Here is an 8536-nt window from a genome sequence, read left to right as displayed (position 1 = left end):
AACTCTTGTCTTAAAAAGAAAAAATTACAATAGTAATAATCATGCCTTCCAACACTAAAATCAAATAACCTTACTTACATGCCTGCTAAGCTGACTTATTTTCTGACTTTTCCTTTGCTTTATTCTCTTATTTCTTCCAAGTAACCATATTTTCCCCTCCTGTTCAACTGTCTATGCTCTTTCTCTCTTTGTTCACTATTCTGGTATTTAAATGTTATGACTTATTTTCAAGTAAATATTTTTAAAAGTTCTTCATTTGGGATAAAATATACACTACATAAATTCAGTGCATAAATACCCCCACACAGATCGACCCTGCATGAGATGTGTTCCCTCAGAAGTAGGGCAATTCATTTATTATGGGATCAAGCCATAAAATTTAAATCCAAGCAGTAATTCTCCAATTAAAGTAACTCTACAGCTCAGCTTTCAGTCCTCCTGAATCAGAACTAGTTGGCAACAAAAGGTAGTATGGCTTGGTGTGAATAAGCCTTAACATAAAAACTCACCCAGCCTCAAAAGTTAAAAATTAAGAGAGATATGTATTCAGGTGGCCATTTATAAACAATATTTGAATACCATTCTAGCCAAATTAATATCAAATGAGTTACTGTAAAATGAAATTTTAAAAGTATATAAAAATCTTTAAAAGCTCAGCCCAGCTAGAAGTCCATATGTGTTTCTGAAACTATACTGGGGAAAGTAGCTCTGTCCATAACGATTATATAGTTGTTAGCAAAATATTGGTAAAAACTTTTTCAGTTTCATGAGTTTCAAGATACTCTTCAAGCTGACCTCCTCTGTGAAATCGTTCTTGACAAGTGAAACCTGGCTCCAACAATGACTACTTTATTCTACCTCTCATTTCTTTTCTGTTTAATAAATCCAGCATTTGGGCATACAAACTGTACACATTTTAATACACTCTAATGTGGATAAGACACCTCAAAAACAGGAATTTAGTCATGTGTGTTATGTATTTCTAATATGTGGTAAAATTTTCAGTTAGTAGTTATGGTTTAATTAATTGCAATATGGAAATAGATATTAAAAAATCTAAATTGCATCTTACATTTCAACAATGGATATTTAAAGAGTTTATAAATTATGTTTTGCATTTTACAACATATTGAAGGTACAAATTTTAAATTTAACTCTAAACAATGCAGTATTCTAGAGAATCAGAGAATTGGATCCTAAAACACATTATAAGTTCAGTCCTGTTGATTGCTCTGTTTCCCTGTCCTAGAGTGCATGAACTTTGAAAGTCAGGACATAATCTTGCTCACTTTTCACACCATCATCTTGACACTCAATGTATATTTGAAGAGTAAATTAATGAAAAAAAGATGCTCAAGTCAATTTATAAGTAATCCTCACAAATGCTTGCATATCATCAATGAACAGTTATTTTTTAATCTCTATGCTGTAATCTTGCAAAAGTTTCATTACAATTAGATGCGCTAGCTGAAGTCTATGTTTACTGAATGAGGACTGCAGTAATGGGTTATCTTTGTGAGGGGATCTGAGGGTTGTAGAACAGGATAACATTTTGAGGTATAAAAATAATGAAGAAGATATATTCCAATTTATTTCCTTCTCCAAAGCTTTTCATTAGAGCTGTTATAAACCATGGTAGAATTGATTGGTTTCCTTTTCAGCTTCCTGTTTGGTCCCTCAAATTAATGTTCACAAAAGTCCCATGTGATAAATGTATTGTTTAACCACTCTCATTGTTTGAATGAACAACTCTTTGCTCCTCCACAAATTATAGACCTGTTGGCTTAAGCAGTCCATCTAAATGCATGCCAGTTTTTTTCTTGATAAATTATAGGCCTGTAACCTCAGCCCAGTTTATCTACAAGAAAAGTGAGTGATGTTAGACTGAACTCTTCCACTAATGGAACATTGTAATTCTCATTGTCCTCTTTCCTTTGGCCTTCCTGAATAGAAATCATTTATGAGCTAGTTACATGAGCTCAACATGAGCCCCACATCACTTAGCAAACATTTATTCGAGCGCCTCCCCTGTGCCAGGCTTTGTTCTATGCGTTGAAGACAATGCATTAAATTTATTGACCTCATAAAGTTCAATAAATTTATTTTATTCTTGCAGTGGGGAGATAGACAATAAACAATTAATATAAGTAAGTGTTGTGGCATGTTAGAAGATGTGCTGTACAATAAAGAAAAAGATAGAACAAGGTATGAGGGATTAGGAGTGTGGTGGTAGCAGCACAAGGGTTGCGGTATTAAATTGGGTAGACAGGGCAGGTCTCCTAGAAAAGATTCCATTGAAGGAGGTGGGAAAATGCAGCCACTAAGTGGGCTGAGGGTAGAACATATGAAAAGAGAGAACGGCCAAAGGACAGGCTCCAAGGCATGCTTGGCAGATACAAGGAACAGTAGGGAGTCTCATGTGGCTGGAATAGAGTGAGCTAGCAGGAAAGAAGATGGAGTTAGGGGAGAGAGAAAATGGGGAGCCAGATCATAGAGGGTTCTGCAGGTCACTGTAAGGACTTTAACTTTTTGACTTTTGAAAGGACTTCAACTCTTACTTTTACCCACAGTGAAACTGTGAAATTCCAGAACCAAAAAGAAGATCCTTCGAAATCAATAAGAATGAAGACACAATGTACCAGAATCTCTAGGACACATTTAAAGCAGTGTCTAGAGGGAAATTTATAGCACTCAATACCCACAAGAAAACAAGGAAAGATCTAAAATTGACACCCTAATGTCAAGATTAAAAGTACTAGAGGAGCAAGATCAAACAAATTCAAAAGCTAGCAAAAGGTAAGAAATAACTAAGATCAGAGTGGAACTGAATGAGACAGAGACACAAAAAAACCCTTCAAAAAAAAAAATCAATAAATCCAGCAGTTGGTTTTTTGAAAAGATCAACAAAATAGATAGACTGCAAGCCAACTTATAAAAAAGAAAAGAGAGAAGAATTGAACAGATGCAATAAAAAATGATAAAGGGGATATCACTGCCTATCCCACAGAAATACAAACTACCATTAGAGATTACTACAAATACCTCTATGCAAATAAACCAGTAAATCTAGAAGAAATGGATAAATTCCTGGACACTTACACCCTCCCAAGACTAAACCAAGAAGAAGTTGAATCCCTGAATACACCAATAACAAGGTCTGAAATTGAGGCAGTAAGTAATAGCCTACCAATCAAAAAAGTCCAGGACTAGACGGGTTCATAGCCAAATTCTACCAGAGGTACAAAGAGGATCTAGTACCATTCCTTCTGAAACTATTCTAAACAATACAAAAAGAGGGAATCCTCTCTAACTCACTTTATGAGACCAGCATCATCCTGATACAAAAACCCGGTAGAGACACAACTAAAAAAGAATATTTCAGGCCAATATCCATGATGAACATTGATGCAAAAATTATCAATAAAATGCTGGCAAATTGAATTCAACAGCACATCAAAAAGCTTATCCATCATGATCAAGTCGGCTTCATCCCTGGGATGCAAGGCTGGCTTGACATACTCAAATCTATAAATGTAATCCATCACATATACAGAACCAAAGACAAAAACCACATGATTATCTCCATACATGCAGAGAAGGCCTTTGAAAAAATTTGACAGCACTTTATGCTAAAAACTCTCAATAAACTAGGTATTGATGGAACATATCTCAAAATAATAAGAGCTATTTATGACAAACCCACAGCCAATATCATACTGAATGGGCAAAACCTGGAAGCATTCTCTGTGAAAACTGGCACAAGACAAAGATGCCCTCTCTAACCACTCCTATTCAACGTAGTATTGGAAGTTCTGGGCTGGGCAATCAGGTAAGAAAAAGAAATAAAGGATATTCAATTAGGAAAAGAGGAAGTCAAATTGTCTCTATTTGCAGATGACATGATTGTATATTTAGAAGACCCCATTGTCTCAGCCCAAAATCTCCTTAAGCTGATAAGCAACTTCAGCAAAGTCTCAGGATACAAAAATCAATGTGCAAAAATCACAAGCATTCCTATACACCAATATCAGATAAATAGCCAAATCATGAGAAAACTCCCATTCATAATTGCTACAAAGAAAATTAAATACCTAGGAATACAACTTACAAGGGATGTGAAGGAGCTCTTCAAGGAGAACAACAAACCACTGCTCAAGGAAAGAAGAGAGGACACAAACGGATGGAAAAACATTCCATGCTCATGGTTAGGAAGACTCAATATCATGAAAATGGCCATACTGCCCAAAGTAATTTATAGATTCAATGCTATCCCCATCAAGCTACCACTGACTTTCTTCACAGAATTGGGAAAAAACACCTTAAACTTCATATGGAACCACAAAAGAGTCTGCCTAGCCAAGATAATCCTAAGCAAAAAAAAAAAAAAAAAAAAAACAAAGCTGGAGGCATCACCTTACCTGACTTCAAATTATACTACAAGGCTACAGTAATCAAAACAGCATGATACTGGTACCAAAATAGAGATATAGACCAATGGCACAGAATAGGGGCCTCAGAAATAATGCCACACATCTACAACCATCTGACCTTTGACAAACCTGACAAAAGCAATGGGGAAATGATTCCCTACTTAATAAATGGTGTTGGAAAAACTGGCTATCCATAAGCAGAAAGCTGAAACTGGATCCCTCCCTTATACCTTATACAAAAATTAACTCAATATGGATTAAAGATTTAAACAAAAGACCTAACACCATAAAAACCCTAGAAGAAAACTTAGGCAATACCATTCAGGACATAGGCCTAGGCAAGAACTTCATGACTGAAACACCAAAAGCAATGGCAACAAAAGCCAAAATAGACAAATGTCATCTAATCAAACTTAAGAGCTTCTGCACAGCAAAAGAAACTATCATTAGAGTGAACTGGCAACCAACAGAATGGGAGAAAGTTTTTGCAGTCTACCCATCTGACAAAGGGCTAATATCCAGAATCTACAAAGAACTTAAACAAATTTACAAGAAAAAAAAAACAAACAATCCATCAAAAAGTGGGCAAAGGATATGAACAGACACTTTTCAAAAGAAGACATTTCTGCAGCCAAAAACATATGAAAAACTGCTCATCATCACTGGTCATTAGACAAATGCAAATCAAAACCACATTGAGATACCATCTCATGCCAGTTAGAATGGCAACCGTTAAAATATCAGGAGACAATAGGTGCTGAAGAGGATGTAGAGAACTAGAAATGCATTTACACTTTTGGTGGGAGTGTAAATTAGTTCAACCATTGTGGAAAAAGCCACTGTGGTTATTCCTCAAGTTCCTTCAGCACAATAGGTGCTGAAGAGGATGTAGAGAACTAGGAATGCATTTACACTGTTGGTGGGAGTGTAAATTAGTTCAACCATTGTGGAAAAAGCCAATGTTGTTATTCCTCAAGGATGTAGAAATAGAAATATCATTTGGCCCAGCAATCTCGTTACTGGATATATACCCAAAGGACTATAAATCATTCTATTATAAAAACACATGCACACGTATGTTTATTGTGACACTGTTTACAATAGCAAAGACTTAGAATCGACCCAAATGCCCATCAATAATAGACTGGATAAAGAAAATGCGGCACATATACACCGTGGAATACTATGCAGCCATAAAGAAGGATGAGTTCATGTCCTTTGCAGAGACATGAAGCTGGAAACCATCATTCTCAGCAAACTGACACAAGAACAGAAAACCAAACACTGCATGTTCTCACTCATAAGTGGGTGTTGAACAATGAGTACACATGAACACAGGGAGGTCAACATCACACACCAGAGCCTGTTGGCACGTGGGGGGCTAGAGGAGGGATAGCAAGGGGTGAGGGTATTGGGGAGGACTAACATTACGAGAAATATCTAATGTTGATGATGGGGGGATGGATGCAGCAAACCACCATGGCACATGTATACCTATGTAACAAACCTGCACCTCCTGCACATGTACCCCAGAACTTAAAGTATAATAAAAAGATGATAATCCTGGTAAAAGAAAAACTTTCCAGAAAAAAAAATAATTTAATGGTTTATTTGAGTAAAGAACAATTCATGAATCAGGCAGCACTCAGAACCAAAAGATATTCAGAGAGCTCTGCTTTGTGAGATATGCAGTGAGCATTCATGGACAGAAAACAAAAATAAAGTACAGAAATAGCTTGATTGGTTATAGATAGGCATTTGCCATATTTGGACAGAGTCTGCTCCAAATAAGGCAAGTTGGCAGCATGCAATTGATGGAGACCTGGCTGTTACAAAAATATGTCTATAGAATCTTAAATCAGGTTACAGTTTATTTATGTACTAACTTAGGTTACAGTTTATTACATGGGAACTCAAAGTCTGGAGACAACCTCAGGCCAAGTTCCTCTTGCTTATTTAATTTAGCAATCCTGAAACTTTTCCCAGAGGCAACACAACACATACACACACATTACCTACAAAAACAAAATACAATTAGATTGCTATTGGAACTCTAAGTATTCTAGAAGACTTTGGAGGAAAGCCTTCCAAATTCTGAGAGGAAAATATTACTGACCTAGAAATTCTGTTCATACCTATCCAGACTAACAAGTAGCAAGCAGATAAAAAAATGTATTTTTAGCTGGTTAGGTGATGGAATACCTCTCCAAGTTAAGGCATAAACAAAAACGCATGGGGATTCAAGAAACAATGACTCCAATCCAAGAGAGCAGTGAAGCAAAACCACAGGACAGCAGCTAAGCAGGAGGCCTAAACATGACCCGGGGACAGACTTAGGCAAGAGAGCAGGGAGCTTGGGAAAGAAGTCTCTGAGGAGGCAGTAGGCAGTAAGTCAAATTCACATCTGTGGGCTTCAGAAAAATTTGAGTACATAGGAAGTGACTGGTGAAGGATAGAAATGAAGAATCCATTCAGATTCTCTCCTTTGAATGATGACCACATTAAACCTATAGAGTAAGAAATGTCATTCTAGATTTGATTCTATTGCTTGTCTTTGCAGTGAGCTATTATATATATGTTATATATATATTATATATATATATAACACGTAGAAGTGACTAGACATCACAAAAATGCAAATGCTGTTACCAATTTTCAGCTTAACAACATAAAAATAAATACACACTGACCCAGCTTAAGGACGGGTAGAAGTACTAACGTCCTTACCTTCCAGAGTGAAGAGAGGCTGTAGTCAGGCGTTACAAACTCACATAATTAAGGGTGTTTGGTAGACAAAGTACATGATGGTAGTTAATGTGTGCACTATTTGAAAAAAGCAGTGCTTTCTCTGCTCCAAAAGACTATTGTCATGAAGAAAGAGGCCCAGATATTCCAGTTTACCCAGAATTTACTCCAATCTGGATTTTTATGTAAAATATTTCAAATGTTTACAACTACTTAAAACACTTAAAAATTCGAGGGTCAAACAATACCAGATCCAGCCTGGGGTTTCCAGTTTGGGACACTGCTGTAGCAGATGGATAAGAAAATGAAGTAAGATGTTGGCATGTATGACATTAACCAGTATGGATGTCAAACTGGTGGCAGCAGCTTTAGAGTATGGAAAGGCCATCCAATCAAAGTCAAGGTGAGGGGATTTTTTTGTAAGCTGTGTTGACATTGCAAGGATATTATTTGCACTTATTTGGGGAGGTGAGTAGGGAGAACTGGGGAGCTAAAATTCTTTCCCCCAACACTTGGAGAGCAGTGATAAAACTATATTGGGAAGAAAGAGGTAAGGAAGAAGAGAAAAATGTGTATGTATGCTAAATCCTCACCTATTGTAAGAAATCAAATGCCAATATCTAAATTAATATACTCTTAAAGTACTATAAACATTAAATACTAAAAAATGAAAAATTGGTAAAAATGGCTGTCTCAGGAAACAACAAAACTACCTCTGCATTTATCCCTTGCCTAGCAATCCTATTTTTAAGAACCTACACTGAAGATTTACCTCAACAATTTGAAAATACGTATGTACAAAACTATTCATTGTTGCATTATTTGTAATAAAAAATACATAAACAACCTAAATGTTTATAAATAGGAGGTCAGTTTTATAAATCATAGTATCTATACTCAACAGAATACTATGTGTGAATTTTTTAATTTTTTAAGAGACAGATCTCTATAAACTGATATGGAGTGATTTCTAGGATATGTTATTAAGTTAGCAATAAAAAGTTCAAAAGAATATCTAGCATGGTACCTTTGCTTACTCTTGTAAAAAGAAGCACCTGAAGGATAAATGAGAAATTAATGAAATTGGAGACTACAAGGATATGGTAGATTGGGGTAAAAAGATAGAGGAGAGAGCAACACTCCTTTAAGTATGCCTTTTTGTACTATTGGAATCACATTAATGTTCTACCTACTCAAAAAATAAAACTACGTGAACAAAAATGCAAAAACCCTGAAACCAAATGCAAACAAATATAAATGAACTCAACTTTATTTAAGATGAAACATAACTAAACTGAAGGAATAAGGCAATTTCATATAAAACTCACTATGACTAAATGTGTGCAGTCTAGGGAAAATGC

The sequence above is a fragment of the Callithrix jacchus genome, chromosome 6, assembly GCF_049354715.1.
Source record: "Callithrix jacchus isolate 240 chromosome 6, calJac240_pri, whole genome shotgun sequence".
Classification (NCBI taxonomy): Eukaryota; Metazoa; Chordata; class Mammalia; order Primates; family Cebidae; genus Callithrix; species Callithrix jacchus.
The sequence above is the reverse complement of the archived record's forward strand: the minus strand, read 5'-3'. Positions refer to the sequence as shown.